This window comes from Bombina bombina, chromosome 2, assembly GCF_027579735.1.
Source record: "Bombina bombina isolate aBomBom1 chromosome 2, aBomBom1.pri, whole genome shotgun sequence".
NCBI lineage: Eukaryota > Metazoa > Chordata > Amphibia > Anura > Bombinatoridae > Bombina > Bombina bombina.
In genome coordinates, this window is record NC_069500.1 from 603,126,584 (window position 1) to 603,142,786 (window position 16,203).

Sequence of the window (16,203 nt, forward strand, 5' to 3'; positions counted from 1 at the left end):
GCTTTATAACTACGTATAGCAGACAATACAAGAGTATCTGTGAAATTATCAAAAAAAGGATGTCTATACTAGAAAAGGATAATGATCTTAAGAATGTATCTACAAGCTGCAAGTTTGTATCTAGCAGAGCTGAAACAATTGGAGATAGGATAGCTAAAATTTTGCAACAAATGTAAATAAAAGAGGGGCTAAAACTAACTGGCTCTCTAATAAAATAGGTTTTTACAAATGTGGATGCAGACCTTGCAAGAGTTGTAGCTATGCCACTGTAGGAGATACTTTTATATCTACAAATACAGGTAAAATATATGACATTAGAAATAGATTAAACTGTAATTCAACTTATGTCATATATCTTATTACCTGTGGTTTTTGTAATTATCAGTACGTGGGTCTCACTTCGAGGTTTCTTAAGGATAGGATAAGGGAACATCTTCTGTCCTTAGAGGCGGAAGTCCCTAAGACACCAGTGGCAAAACATTTTGCCAAACATGATGAGGGAATACAATATTTCCAATTTCAAGGTATAGATCAAGTGAGAATCAATGCAAGGGGAGGTGATAGGTATATGGCCCTTAGCAAGAAAGAGGTGTTTTGGATCTATACATTAAAAACAGGGCATCCACTGGGAATGAATAAAATCAGCGATGTTAAATTGTATATAGACTATAATTAGTTTCCCTACATAATCCGAAGCCTGTATTTATTTGATGTAGGTTTGTTAGCAACACTGTTTATCCTGTTTAGAATGAAATAGAAAAGAACATTATCTAGATTTAAGATGATAACATTTTTAGTTAGAGGAGGCATTTTATAATTAATATTGTGTACATTCAAATTTGTTATACAAAGTTTATATATATATATATATATATATATATATATATATATATATATTTGTCTTTCTTGTTATAACTATATAAATGTGGCTTTAACAATATGCCATAACACTAGATGCTTAATATCAGTAATAATTCATAGCGTATATAAGTGTTTCCAGCCTAAACGTTTTCTAAGTATTATAATCTTTTTTTTAAAGAAAGTTTGTATAGATTGATGTTTAAATGTATAATATCTTTTTAGCAGGTCAATTTAGCATTAATATGCCTTACAGATTGTGAGTGGAGCATATTGTTTGAATCTGTGAACAGCTGTGATGGAATTCTGTTATTTCATTGGCTCAGGTAGACGGCTCTATAGGCAATTTAATACCTTCAATCTCACCTGTATTTTAGCTCTGAGGAAGTGCCGCAAGGCAAGAAACACGTCAGCAGCAGTTCTGTGTGCTGTGCCCTTTTGCTCTTTTAAATTTTGCACAATAAAGTGGATGTTTTAAATTATATTTCATCTCCTGTTTGATGCTTTTGGATTTCGCTACCATTTGTTGTTCTTATATTGGAGATCCTGTTTATTAGGGGTGGAGTGGAGAGCCGCAGTGAGTCCTGCATCGCAGCCCATGCCGGGTATACGGAGTCAGCATCGCAACCAGGTGACACCCCCCCTCTGTGAGTACTAGCGTCAAGCGCCATTCCGGACTGGTGTATTTGTGATTACACTGAGGGTCACAACTTCGCTTGTGAAGTCCTTACGAAACTGCCACAGGATAGGAGAGCCATGACAGAGGAGGGGTAAGCTGAAGTTTTTGCATATTACTCAATTCTAAAGTACTGTGTGGGGTGTTTAAAACACAGTGACGGCCGCAAAGTGTGGAGCTCAGAGTGAGCTGTAAGTCACAAGTGTGTATATATTTGATATATTTGTGAGAAGCTGCATGTGAAAATCTCTGTGACAAATACAGGTGTTTCTTCTTGTTTAGAAATAGCAGACATTTATGGCTTTGTCATTACAATTTGGTAATTATAAGGCCTCTGAATGCTGCGCACCACACCTGTATTATGCCCAGCAGTGAAAGGGTTAATTAGGTAGCTTGTAGGGTTAATTTTAGCTTTAGTGTAGAGATCAGCCTCCCACCTGACACATCCCACCCCCTGATACCTCCCTGACCCCTCTCAAACAGCTTGCTTCCTTCCCCCACCTCACAATTGTCACCGCCATCTTAAGTACTGCCAGTACTAAAATAAAAGGCTATATATATATATATATATATATATATATATATATAAAATACAGTGTTGGGTCCCCCCTTAGCCCCTAACCTCCCTGATCCCCCTCAAACAGCTGTCTAACCCTCCCCCCTCTACCTATTGGCCACCATCTTGGGTACTGGCAGCTGTCTGCCAGTACCCAGTTTGTTTAAAATTTGGCTTTTCTTTAATAAATACCCAATTTTTCTGTAATGTAGCTGCCCAGCCTTAATACCCTACCCCAACCAGATCCCTTTCATAACACTAATTCCCAACTCCCTATCCCCCTCCCTCTCCTTCCAGCTCCTTCACTTACTTTTTGTAGCGCCCCCTTGCACGCTCCTGACTGAACTAGATCACTGATGGCCGGAAATGCTCCAGCGATGGGTTGCCCACCCACCTCCCTCATATCCCTCCGATGCCACCAACGATCTGCACCATCCCTGGCCAATGCAGAGAGGGCCACCTAGTGGCCCTCTCTGCATCGGTTTGCTTAAAAAAGGGTATTGCACAATGCCTCAATATTGAGGCATCTCTGCAATACCCTGGAAGCGATCATGATCGCTTCCAGTGCTTCAAACCCCAGAGGACATGCCAGCCATGTCCTTGGTCATTAACTAACACATTTTTTAGGAAGTGCCTGGCACGTCCTTGCTCGTTAGGGGTTAATATTACATTCCGAAACACCTTAGGTAGAAATCCTAATTTAGTATGGAGAACTGCCTTATCAGCATGAAGAATAAGCTAGGGAGAATCACACTGTAGAGCCAAAAGCTCTGAAACTCTATGGGCAGAGGAGATTGCCAGCAGAAATAAAACCTTCCAGGACAATAACTTGATATCAACAGAATGCATAGGCTCAAAGGGAGCCTGCTGCAGAACTTTAAGAACCAGATTAAGACTCCAAGGAGGTGCAATGTACCTAAACACAGGCCTGATTCTAACCAAAGCCTGGACAAAAGATTGAAAATCTGGCAAAATTGCCAGATGCTTCTGCAGAAGAATCGACAGAGCCGAAATCTGACCCTTTACGGTACCAACTGATAAAACCTTCTCCAGGCCCTCCTGAAGAAAGGATAGAATATGGGAAATTCTTACCTAACTCCAAGAAAAACCCCTAGATCCGCACCATTGAAGGTATTTACGCCATACCTTATAATAAATCTTGCGAGTAACAGGCTTACGAGCCTGAATCATAGTCTCAAAACCTTCACAGAAAAACCTCGTCTGGACGAGACTAAGCATTCAATTTCCAAGCAGTCAGCTTCAGAGAGACTAATTTAGGATGGAGAAAGGGAACCTGAAATAGAAGATTCTTCCTCAGAGGCAATTTCCACTAGGGAAATGACGACATCCTCAATAGGTCTGCAAACCAAGTCCTGTGAGGCCACGTTGGAGCTATTAGAATCACAGAGGCATGCTCCTGTTTGATACAAGCTATTACTCGAGGAAGGAGGGCAACCGGAGGAAAAAGATAAATTAGACCGAAATCCCATAGCACTGCCAGAGCGTCTACCAGAGCTGCTTGAGGATCTCTTGATCTTGCACCATATCTTGGCTGGTTAGTGTTTAGACGAAATTCCTTCAGATCCAGCTCCGGAAATCCCCATTTGAGGGTTAACATGGAGAAAACTTCCAGATGGAGAGCCCATTCCCCTGGATTAAAATTTCTGCCTGTTTAGCTAATCCGCTATTGTGAGACTCTGCCCACTGAAGAATGCGAGTCACTTTCTTCATAGCTAACAAGCTCCGAGTTCCTCCTTGATGGTTTATATATGCCCCCGAAGTGATGTTGTCCGATTGAAATCTGATAAACTGGACTGAACTCAGTTGAGGCCAAGCTGTTAGAACATTGAGAATTGCTCTCAATTCTAGAATATTTATAGGGAGGGCAGACTCCTTCTGAGTCCAAAGTCCCTGAGCTCTTAGGGACCCCCAAACTGCTCCCCAGCCTAACAGGCTAGCATCCGTGGTCACAATCTCCCAAGAAGGTCTCGAGAAACAAGTGCCCTGAGACAAATGGTATTGGGAAATCCATCAAGACAGAGAAATCCTTGTCTTAGAATCTAAAACTATCCTCTGAGAGAGAACCGAGTGGTCTTAGTTCCATTGATTGAGCATACATAACTGTAGAGATCTCAGATGGAAGCGAGCAAATGGAATAATGTCTATAGATACCACCATGAGACCAATTACTTCCATGCATACAGCCACTGATGGACGAACAGAACGACAGGCCTCCAGAAGCTTGAATTTTCTGACCTCTGTCAAAAAAATCTTCATAGATACTGAGTCTATGATTGTCCCCAGAAAACATACCCTTGTACTAGGCACCAAGGAACTTTTCCCTAGATTCACCTTCCACCTGTGAGAGCGGAGAATAGCTAACAGAGAATCTGTAAGGGATCTTGCTAACTGAAAAGATGGCACCTGGGCCAAGATATCGTCCAGGTAATGGGCCACCACAATCCCTAGCCAAAAGAGCCCCTTGAACCTTCGTAAAGATTCGAGGAGCAATGGGGAGGCCAAAAGGCAGGGCTACAAATTGGAAATGTTGATCCAATAAAGCGAACCTCAGGAACCTGAAATGTTCCTTTAGGTCTATGGTGGTCATAAACTGACCCTCTGAACTAGAGGGAGAATAGAACAAATAGTCTCCATCTTGAAGGATGGGACTTTGAGAAACTTGTTGAGAGACTTGAGGTATAATATTGGTCGAAAAGTTCCCTCCTTCTTGGGAACCACAAAAAGATTTGAATAAAATCCCTGACCTTGTTCTGCTAAAGGAACTGGGATCACTCCCAGAGAGGACAACTCCCTTACGCAGTTTAAGAAGGCCTCTCTCTTTACTTGGTTTACATATAATCTTGATAATAGGAATCTGTCACTGGGGGGACAAGACTTGAATCCTATCCTGTATCCCTGGGAGACTAGATCCACTGCCCAAGGATCTGGAACATCGCAAATCCAAGCCTGTTGAAAGAAGGAAAGCCTGCCCCCTACTTGACCAGAATTGGATCGGGGACAGCCCCTTCATGCTGACTTAGCCTCAGCGGAAGACTTTCTGGATTGCTTACCCTTGTTCCAGGGCTGGCTAGCTCTCCAAGAAGTATTGGCTTGCTCAGATTTAGAATACTAGGAAGATCTCTGTCCCTTGAAGTTACAAAAGGAACGAAAATTAGAAGTCTGACGACCCTTGGGTCTATTCTTATCCTGTGGTAAAAAAAACTCCCTTTCCACCAGTAACCGTGGAAATGATCTCTGCCAGACCAGGACCAAATAAAGTCTTAGCCTTAAAAGGTAGAGACAAAAGCTAGGGTTTAGAAGTCACATCCGCAGACCAAGACGTTAACCAAAGGGCTCTGCGGGTTAGTATTGCAAAACTAGAAATCTTGGCTCCCAGCCTAACAACTTGCATACTGCCATCACAGATAAAAGTTTTAGCCAGCTTTAAAGCCTTGATCCTATCCTGGATCTCCTCTATAGTAGTCTCCTCTGAAATTAGATCAGACAATGAATCACACCAATAAGAGGCTGCACAAGCAACTGTCGCAATACTAGCAACTGGTTGCCACTGCAAACCCTGATGAAGAAACATCTTTCTTAAATAACCCTCCAGTTTCTTATCCATAGGGTCTCTAAAAGAGGAACTATCCTCAAGAGGAATAGTAGTTCTATTGGCTTAGGTAGATATAGGGCTCTCTACCCTAGGAACAGTGCTCCACAGATCTCGCACTGAATCAGCCACAGGAAACATCTTTTTCAACACAGGAGACAGTTAAAAGGAACACCTGGCTTCTCCCATTCCTGAGATATAATGTCAGACATTAAATCTGGAACAGGAAATACCTCCAAAGATTTAGGTTTGACATCAAAAACTCTATTCAGTTTATTAGCCTTTTTAGAAGCCTCTGCAACTGTTTCAGAGTCGTCCAAAATAGCTAAAACCTCCTTCAAAAGTAAATGGAGATGCTTAAGTTTAAATCTAAAATTAACCTTCTCAGAATATACTGTACTAGGAACTACAGATTCAGAATCAGAGGTCTCGCCCTCAGAAGCTGCAGAGGAATGATCCTAGCTAGATAACGGAGAAAGACTAACCAAATCAGTTTTGGCGGAATCAGAACCCAAAGAAATGTTCTTATATTTCCTCTTCCTTTTACAAGGAAACTAGGTAAAGCACTTAGGGCTAAATAAACTGCAGAAGTCAACTGCGCAGCAAAATCTTTAGGCAAACAAATACTCCCAGAGTCTGACTGAGAGTTACCGCAGGGCACTACATGTGAATCTGTTATAGACTAGGACATGTTAGCAGAAGGCTGAGACAACCCCTGAACAGCATTATCCTGAGAAAAACAAGGCTCAGATAAGGAATCCTTATCCTTGGATAATAAAACTTTATTAAGGCAAGAGGAACAAAATTGCACAGGAGGTATAACCTGGGCATCTGCACAATAAAGACATTTATCAAATGACAGAGAAAGCTTAGGATGGGCATCCATAGTAAATAAAAGAGCCCTTTACTTCCCTTATACTCTAATTTAAATATAAAAAATTAGAATAAAATTCTAAATATAGATAAATAATTATTAAAACTGGCACCTCTACACCCCAGCAATGCTGGAGAGACTCATCCAACTGGTAACCAGGAATCCAATTCAGGAAGTAACTGAGCAGTCACATGATCGCAAATTCAAAAGTAAGGTGCGGTACAACAACTCTCTTAAAGAGATATTAACCAAACTAAATAAAAGGTAAACTTGTGCAAATAAACACCCATAGCCAAAATAAAAAAAAGCCTTCATATGACAGAACAGTGCCCTGAACTGCTGCCCAATAAATCCCCAACCTTTAAAAGGGATATTCAGTCTCATAAGGATCCACCTCGTTCTCTAAGCATCCTTTTTTTTTCTTTCTAAAACAAGGAACTCCTAAGTGCTGCATCCCTCTCACCTAGAAGGTAAAATCACTTACCTGTGGATCCACTGTAGAACAGGTACAGCAAACAGGTGCGACAGAATCCTCATGGACATAGACCTGTAGATAAAGAAAAGACAGAGTAACCAACCCTGGTTTTATATATAGCGGTAGCAAAAATGTCGGAAGGTAAGCAAAGACCACCTCACCGCCTTCCAACTGCTAAAAGCCACCATTACTCTTACTAAAGAGAATTACATGGACACAGCATAAACCCAATCCTTGCTTGCAGGGAAAAGTACCCATTAAAGGATTAACAACTTGATTTCTTCAGACACCTTCTTCGCACATCACCTAAAATGTTACACAGGCAAAGAATGACTGGGGATTGTGGGTAATTGGAGGATACTCAAAGCTTTGCTGGGGTGTTCTTTGTCTCCACCTGGGGGCCAGGAGTTGAATTCCCACTAGTAAATGAATGGATTTGTGGACTCTCCATGTCATTTGAAAGAAAACTATTATTAATAGCATAGCACAGAACTACATGGCGTCCACTACTTGCCCACAATAGGCTTAGTGCTTCAAGTGATATCCTACACGAACTTTAGCCCTAAATAGGCTTCTATGGGGGCATGTAATAGATTATGAGTGCCGTGCTAACTGATGCGCGTGAGCAAAAAGGGGTATATCACAGCTCTTTGCATGCGTCTGAAGTAGTGTGTATTACGAGTTGAAAATAAACGTGTTTGCTTGAGTGCAATTGAATTTAATGCACATTAGGATATCACAACTTCACAGCTCTGGTTAACTGTTAAGCTTGACTAAAAAGTGGGGAAAAAACATCAAAAATACACTTAAACGTTCAGTTACACTAATAATAACACTGTCTGATAAAAATAATAAAATAAAAAAATATTGCATAAAAACGTTATAAGGGTTTAAAGATATGAGGTCTCGGGTGTTAGCAAAAAAAGGACTAAAAATAATTTTAACATAGATACATACATATACATGTTTAACTATATATATATATATATATATATATATATATATATATATATATATATATATACACACACATACATGTGTATTCATATGGGTATATATGTATTTACAGACATATTTACACATATAAACATACAAATACATATGTACACACACACACACACAAATATATATATATATGTGTGTGTGTGTGTGTGCGCATTGGAGCCCTTTGCAGTCAAGTATCTGAAAACATGGAAAATCATTTATGCAATATTTAATCAAATGTTTAACTGTATTTACTGAAAATATTCTCTCTTCTCATAGATGAATATGGTCTAAGTATTTATAAATAGATGTTCATATATATATATATATATATATATATATATATATATATACCTATAATTATTTATATATAGATAGATATTGTAGCAAAAAAAAACATATATGTAGACATACAGTATGTATTTAACAATTTATAGATATATTCTTCTGTGTGTAGAACATTGTAATGTGAAATATTAATATTTAATGTTGGGTTAGTGCACTCAAGAAAGAAAATGCAATTGGGTTTGTGCATGAGTAAGGGTGTTTTTTCTTTAACTTTTCACACTCTATAGAGGAATACGTATATATTCAAAGGTCAGCTTTTTGCTCGCATTGGATAAGCGGTGGTGCGAAAACTTTTTACTTTCAACTGGTAATACACGCGCTACCCAGTGTGTGACCAAAGCCTCTGTCTAGTGGAGTTAATGCAAGAGCAGAAGCTATACATAGAGCTCCCCTTATAATCTAGCGCTTTGTGAGGGTTTTAGCTTTTATGCTATCAGACATGCACCCTAGACTATCGCTTGAGTGACAAGAAATCACTTTTGTAATATGAGGGCAAAAATACAAGAGCTATTGATTCCACTTGAGCAATGATAATGCACAATATCGCTATTATTTTACCACTTGTAATCTAGGCCAATATGTACGGGGAAAAAAAGTGTCACTCTTATACAAAACAGATTTTATCAAAGTGGGATCAGAGAATGAAAGAGTAGAATATAAACATCACAACACATACCTGTATAGGGGGATATTTATCAAAGCGTCAACTGATAATACGCTGAAATCCTGCAGTGGATTTTAATCCACCATAGTTAACAAAGCGTCAAGATCGTAAAATGTTAAAATGTGTGAAGAAATATATGTTCCCGCTATCTCAATCCAACGCAAATCGATGCTTGCGTCATTACAGATGTTTCAAATTCACATTCGACTCTATTTGACCCTTTTCCCAATTTATCAAACATTTAACAGGTACGCTCGCGTCTATTCTGACTCAGCGTACCTAGTTTTCAATCTTGAGGCCGCGGATGCCATAGAAATCAGTCTGAAAACACAGAAAGCCTATGTTCGGTGCTGCAAGAGAATGAAGTATATTACATAATAAAAGCAAATTAGAAACTATATTAAAATTGTATACCCTTTCTAAATCAAACAATATTATTGCTCTACATTTGGTGCACTAGTAGATATAGGGAAAAATAAAAAATACATTACTACTTATGGATTATGCTACAACTTTGTCTCTGATTACAAAGCAAGGGGACAATATTATTTCTACAAATTTGTTGCAAAGTTTTGCCCCAAACTTGTTGCACTAATAGATATAGAGATAAAAATCAAATAAATACACAACATAATATAGCTAACTTCCTTTTTATATTTTTGGAAAAATCTATTTGCACCATGTTTAAGCCATTAATACGAGATCCACTCTCCACTTCGCACCAAATTTGACGCAACACTTTTCACACCAATTATGACACAAACTCCTAAACAACCCAAACACTTACTGTCATGCTATTTTCAGTGTATTTCTGCCTTTTCTTGAATTTCTTTTTCAGTAAGAAATGTCATTTTATTTGCCAGCCCATTTTATAACACCTTTGTATGGGTGTTTTTTTAAAACTAGATTGCAATCAGGAGGGGTTACACAGGTACAAAAACTGTCCCAGCTCTTAAAATATCCATTGATCTGGAGGCTATGTGGACAAATTGGTACTCACATTCATATTTGGTGGTCTTGCCCAAAAATTCAACCCCTCTGGAGGAAAATATATAACACGTTAGGCGACCTCCACATCATTCCCCCCTACTTACCAGAGATTGCTCTTCTACACATGCCAATACCTACCTTAAACAGCCACAATGATGCACTCACAATCTACATTTTTATGGCGACTAAATTGACCATAGCTAGAGCATGGAGAAATAAAACCCCACCTACGTCTACACAAGTATTATCCTTAGTTAGACACATCAGGCTAATGGAACAATATTCTTTCAGGGTACTAGACAAGGTTGATCAATACTCCCAGATCTGGCTTCCATGGCTTACTCTTTTTCCAGACTAAACTACACTAACCTAACACATTAGTGTATCCCACCTGACTGAGTCCTCCACCGCCTCTCCCCCTCTCCTTCCTTCTCACCTCACCTTATCTCTAGACAGACACAAACATACAAATTTATATATATTTATGATTATCCAACTGTGTTTTGAAAACCATGTCGGGACCACGATTACTCTTTATATCTCTGAATATTTACTCATCTCTACATAAACCTGTTGATACTAATCCACCTGAGAGCTGTATATCGCATCATACTGCATGATATGCTTTTCTTTTAGTTATCTTTTCCTGTAAAACTTGTAAAATGGAGACATAGTATTTATAGGCAAGTTATATTAACCTACAGTAGGCAATGAAGACTTAAAAGTTTATTCGAGAACATACCTACTATTAATAATATTGTGCACCCTCAATGATAAGAAAGTATACAATTGTAATGACTTGTACTTGTCTATTTGTTGTTGTTTATTTTTCATTTGTTTGTCTCAATAAAAATTTATATTTAAATAAATAAAAATATCCATTGATTGCAAATAAATACATATGATACCCTGATTACATGATATATTCGCAATTATTCCTGCTCATAATAATAAAAAATGTACATGTAACGGGGTTTGGCCTAGGCCCACAATTACCCCTGTGGGTCTTTACCCCAGCTACCTCCATGTGCTCTGCAGGCTGATCCTGAGTCTCCGCTACCTGGAAGTTGGGGTACATGACTGTGGCAGTGCCTCCACCTGACTAGGCATCCAGGGCAAGAATGGGTTTCCCAGACAGGAACATAATAAATAACTACAACACACACAGTAATAACAGTAAAACAGTATGAACATGTATTAAAGGATTATGGCAAATAAAAAATAAGGCAAGAAATACAGTGGCTAACTAACACACCAACTCTCTCTAACCAGGCCCACCACCCTCCCAAACCACCTGCGAACCCACCCTCAGGCTTCACCCTAATGGCTGATGGGTACCAGTTGGTGCACAGAAATGTTGGGGCCCTTTAAGGTAATCCACATGCATTTAAACAGTTACATGCATTTAAACAGTTACTGCAATCCACAGGAAGAGCTGTTTATAAGTTTATGTGATGGACAGAATTCCCTGTCAGTATGACAAGGAGAGAGGATACTCCTTATCACTAAACAGGATTCATCTGCACAGGCTGAAGGGAAACTCCAGGGTCTGCCAGTCATTTACTTTGTCTGGATTCTTTTCCACAGCTCTCTCACAGGGTCAGACTGCAGCTGGCAGCATACACTAAATCAGCAGAGGAATGCTGTTACTTTATAAGATGAAGTCTGCAGCTCTCTCACAGGGTCAGACTGCAGCTGGCAGCATACACTAAATCAGCAGAGGAATGCTGTTACTTTACAAGATGAAGTCTGCAGCTCTCTCACAGCCAGGCCTCACGCACACACCTTCACTGCTCTGACATGTCTGCTTCCTCCTATGTCTTACACTCTTCTTTCAGTTTCACTTGATCACATGACCAACCAGTCTAATAGTTGCCTAGGCAACTTCTCCTGCAGATTGTATACAGGTGCAAAAGTTCACAGGAAAATGTTCAACAGGAAGGGCTACATTCTCCCCCTCGTAAAATCCTTGCCTTCCACTGGCAAGGTTCCACCAAGAGGTAAATTGAAAAAACAAAACATATAAATAATAATAAATGCACTAACAGTCCTATAAACAAATGTTAACTATCTTACAGTTTATTCTAGTACAGAGGGGTTCCAACATTCATAATGTCCGCAACCGCATACAGAAAATCAACCATTTTAGACTGTACCTGGGGCATATGTACATAACTGGGTTCTCCGACTTGATCGTAAGTAAGAACCCTGGGAGGCTGTCGTATTCTAGTACCCAGTCTCTGTTCTCTCTGAGGAAGTCCAGAATGTGCCTGGGAATCTTCAGCTCTGGCCACTTGGGTGGGGAGGTCACCAGATGCTTGAGACCCTGGCTCTCCCATGATACAAGAGTCTCTTTTTGGGGTCCCAGGCACAAAGTTGGGGCTGTTGGGATTCAATGTAGAGGAGGCTAAGGGAGGAGAGGAAGGAAAGTGCTGTGTTTCCTCAGCAGGAGGAGACCACAATTAATCATCAGCACTAAGAGCTTCTGGAGTCTCTACTGCCTCATTTTCAGGACTCTCCGTTGTGCTTTTCTCCCATTCACTACTACTCCCTTCCTCTTCATCGATATAGGCTATTGGTAGTAGATGGTTCCTATGCCAAGCTTTGATCCGGCCTTCTGGGCCTTTCATATTATACACTGGCAGCCCCTTTAGCTTAGACACAACTTCAAATAGGGTATCCTTCCATCTGTCTGCTAATTTGTGTTTCCCAGGTACCCCTAGATTCCGGAGGAGAACCTTATCTCCCGCTTGGACTTCCCGATGCTTCACTTTGGTATCGTATCTTCTTTTGTTGCGTTCCTCCATTTTTGCCGCAGCTTGCGTGGCCAACTCGTAGGCACTGTGAAGGTTTTGTCTGAGGGTCCTCACATACTGGAAGTGAGAGTCTGACTTTGTCCCATCTGGGGACACCCCCAACCGGACATCTATCGGTAGTCTGACTTCCCTTCCAAACATTAGGAAATAGGGTGAGAATCCTGTAGACTCATGCCTTGTGCAATTATATGCGTGGACCATGGCTTCTACATGCTTACTCCAGGACCGCTTCTCCACTTGTTTCAGAGTCCTGAGCATGTCTAGGAGTGTCCTATTAAAACGCTCAGGTTGGGCATCACCCTCAGGGTGGTAGGGTGTTGTTCTGGACTTGTGAACCTGCAACATATCCAACAGTTCTTTGATCAGCTTACTCTCAAAGTCTCTACCTTGATCAGAATGTATTCGATTGGGCAGACCGTAGTGCATAAAATATTTCTGCCAGAGGACCTTGGCTACGGTCACAGCCTTCTGGTCTTTAGTGGGAAAAGCCTGAGCGTATCTGGTGAAATGGTCTGTTACTACCAGAACATTCCCAATTCCGGTAGTATCATTCTCAATACATAGATAGTCCATGCACACAAGATCCAGGGGTCCTGTACTTCTCAGGTGGCCCATAGGGGCAGCTCTCACAGGCAGAGTCTTTCTCTGAATACATCTTCTGCAGGTCTTCACATAATGTTCAACATGTTCTCTCATGCAAGGCCAATAGAACCGGTCTTGTACCAGGCCATAGGTCTTGTCTACCCCAAGATGCCCATGTTGATCATGGAGGGCTCTTAGGACCATTCCCCGATATCTATGAGGTAACACTAGCTGCTTTCGACCAGGGTGGTCATGGTATTTTATAATTCTATAAAGGATTCCATCTTCTAGATGTAGTTTACTCCATTCTCTCTGGTACAAATCTCTTTGTCCAATGGGAAGGGAGCTCAGTAATTTAGGGTTCTTGGCTCTCATTGCCTTGAGGACTGTCCCTATATACCAGTCCTGTGACTGGGCTTTCTTCTTGTCTTCATTGGTTATGTGAGACCACTGTTGGAGCATTGCTGGAGCACAGAATACCTCTGGTACGGCTTCTGGGAAGTGACATATGGAGTCTATTCCTCTGAGTTCAGAGAACTCATCCTGCCTCTCAGCCACTACATATGTTTGGCACAGGGCTCCTACCCCAGGCACAGGGATTTCTTCCCATTCCTCCTTTTCTTCATGAGGAGGAAGTCCAGGTCTGCGGGACAGAGCTTCTGCACTGACATTCTTAGGGCCTGGCTTGTATTTAAGGCTGAAACTATAGTTCGACAATGCTGCCAGCCACCTATGCCCTGTGGCATCCAGCTTTGCTGTTGTTTGAATATAAGTAAGCGGATTGTTATCCGTCCTTACCTCGAATGTTGCTCCATATAAATAGTCATGTAACTTGTCCACAATTGCCCACTTGAGCGCCAAGAATTCTAGCTTATGGACCGGATAGTTTTTCTTTGCACCAGTTAGACTTCTACTTATGTAGTCCACTGGTCTTAACCCTTCCGGGTAGCTCTGATGCAATACGGCCCCTAGGCCTTCCATACTGGCATCAACATGGAGCACATATGGTTTCTCAGGATCTGAATATGCCAATACAGGAGCTTCTGTGAGTCTTTTCTTCAAGATTAAGAAGGCTTCTTCGCATCCTGAGGTCCATTTCTTTCCGAAGGAGTCTTTAGGACTTGGCGCCTTAACACCCTCTATAGCAGAGGTAGTCTTTAACAGGTTGTGTAGCTCTCGAGCAATCTTTGAATAGTCTTTCACAAACCTCCGGTACTAACCGCAGAATCCAAGAAATGAACGCAGCTCACTGATGTTATCTGGCCTGGGCCAGTTCATCACCGCTTCAATTTTGGTCAGGTCAGTTGTCACACCTTGTGCGGAAACAATGTGACCTACATATGTAACAGAGTTCTGGGCAAACCGACATTTGTCTATTGATAATTTCAGACCCTCTGCTTGGAGTCGATCCAACACCTTCAGCAATCGCTGTTCGTGCTCTTCTGGTGTCCTTCCAAACACTATGAGGTCATCAAGATAGACTAGGCACTCTTTGGGATTCATATCCCCCACAGTCTTCTCCATCAGCCTTTGAAAGGTGGCGGGAGCTCCAGTGACCCCTTGGGGCATCCTGGTAAACTCGTAGAATCCCAAGGGACAGATGAAAGCTGTCTTTTCCTGATCCTCCTTCTTCATGGCTACCTGATAATACCCAGACCTCAAGTCCAGAACGCTGAACCACTGGCTTCCAGAAAGGGCATCTAGCAGATCTTCTATCCGTGGCAGAGTATATTGATCTGGCACAGTCCTTTTGTTTAAAGTCCGATAGTCTATGCAGAGCCGGACTGTGCCATTCTTTTTCCTAACTACCACTATGGGTGAGGCATATGGACTTCTGGACTCTCTAATAATGCCAGATTCTTCCATCTGTTTGAGTATATCCCGGACATCTTCCACATCTCGAGGGGGTATTCTCCTTGATCTTTCTCTGAAAGGAGCTGGGTCAGAAAGTCTGATAGCATGTGTGGCACTCTTTGCACATCCCACATCCATTTCTTTCCTGGAGAAGACTTTCTCTCGAGTAGCCAATTTGGATCGGAGGCTATCTCTCCACTTTTGTGGTAGAGGAGAATCTTCCAGTTCAAAAACTATAGGTCCTTCATGATCACCTCCCTGTTCTGCCTTTACAGACATTACTGAAGAGACTTGGTCCAACAAGTGAATCACACCAATCTTCTGGTGACGATCAATTCTGATCTCTGTGGGTGTTAAGTTTCTTATCATTATCGGAAAATCTTTACACCAGTGATTCCGCCAGTCTTTCACCTCAGGTATGAGAGTCCACCCCTTTTTTGCATCCTCCTCAGGCAAGGACTCAATGTGGTATTGCCTGGTTCCTCCTGATATTTCATGGTGCATAGATGCTATGGCTCGTAGAGTCTTAGTCTCTCCAGGCCTTACAAATAAAGGTTCTTTCCCCGAGTAGTGGCATGATCCTGGTCTAGCTTGTAGGGCTAGTCGATGGCACTCTTTCCCTAGAACAGGGCTGACTTCCATCAGTCTGGTTAGAGATACATCTCCCACTTCAGTTAGGTAGGCCCTGAACATGTCCTGCACCATTCTTGCGTTGGTACCCAAAATTATTGGGGCGCACATTGTTTTCTTCATGGAGCATACAAGAGCTTCCAATTCCATAGGGCAGATCATTCCTGTGTTTAACTGTGGGATGGTTATTGTCACTCTTATACATCCCTCTACAGGCTGGGCCTGAGATCCCACTCCCCACAACTGCAACTCTCCTGCTGGCTCCAGGGGAATATGTTTTAGATGA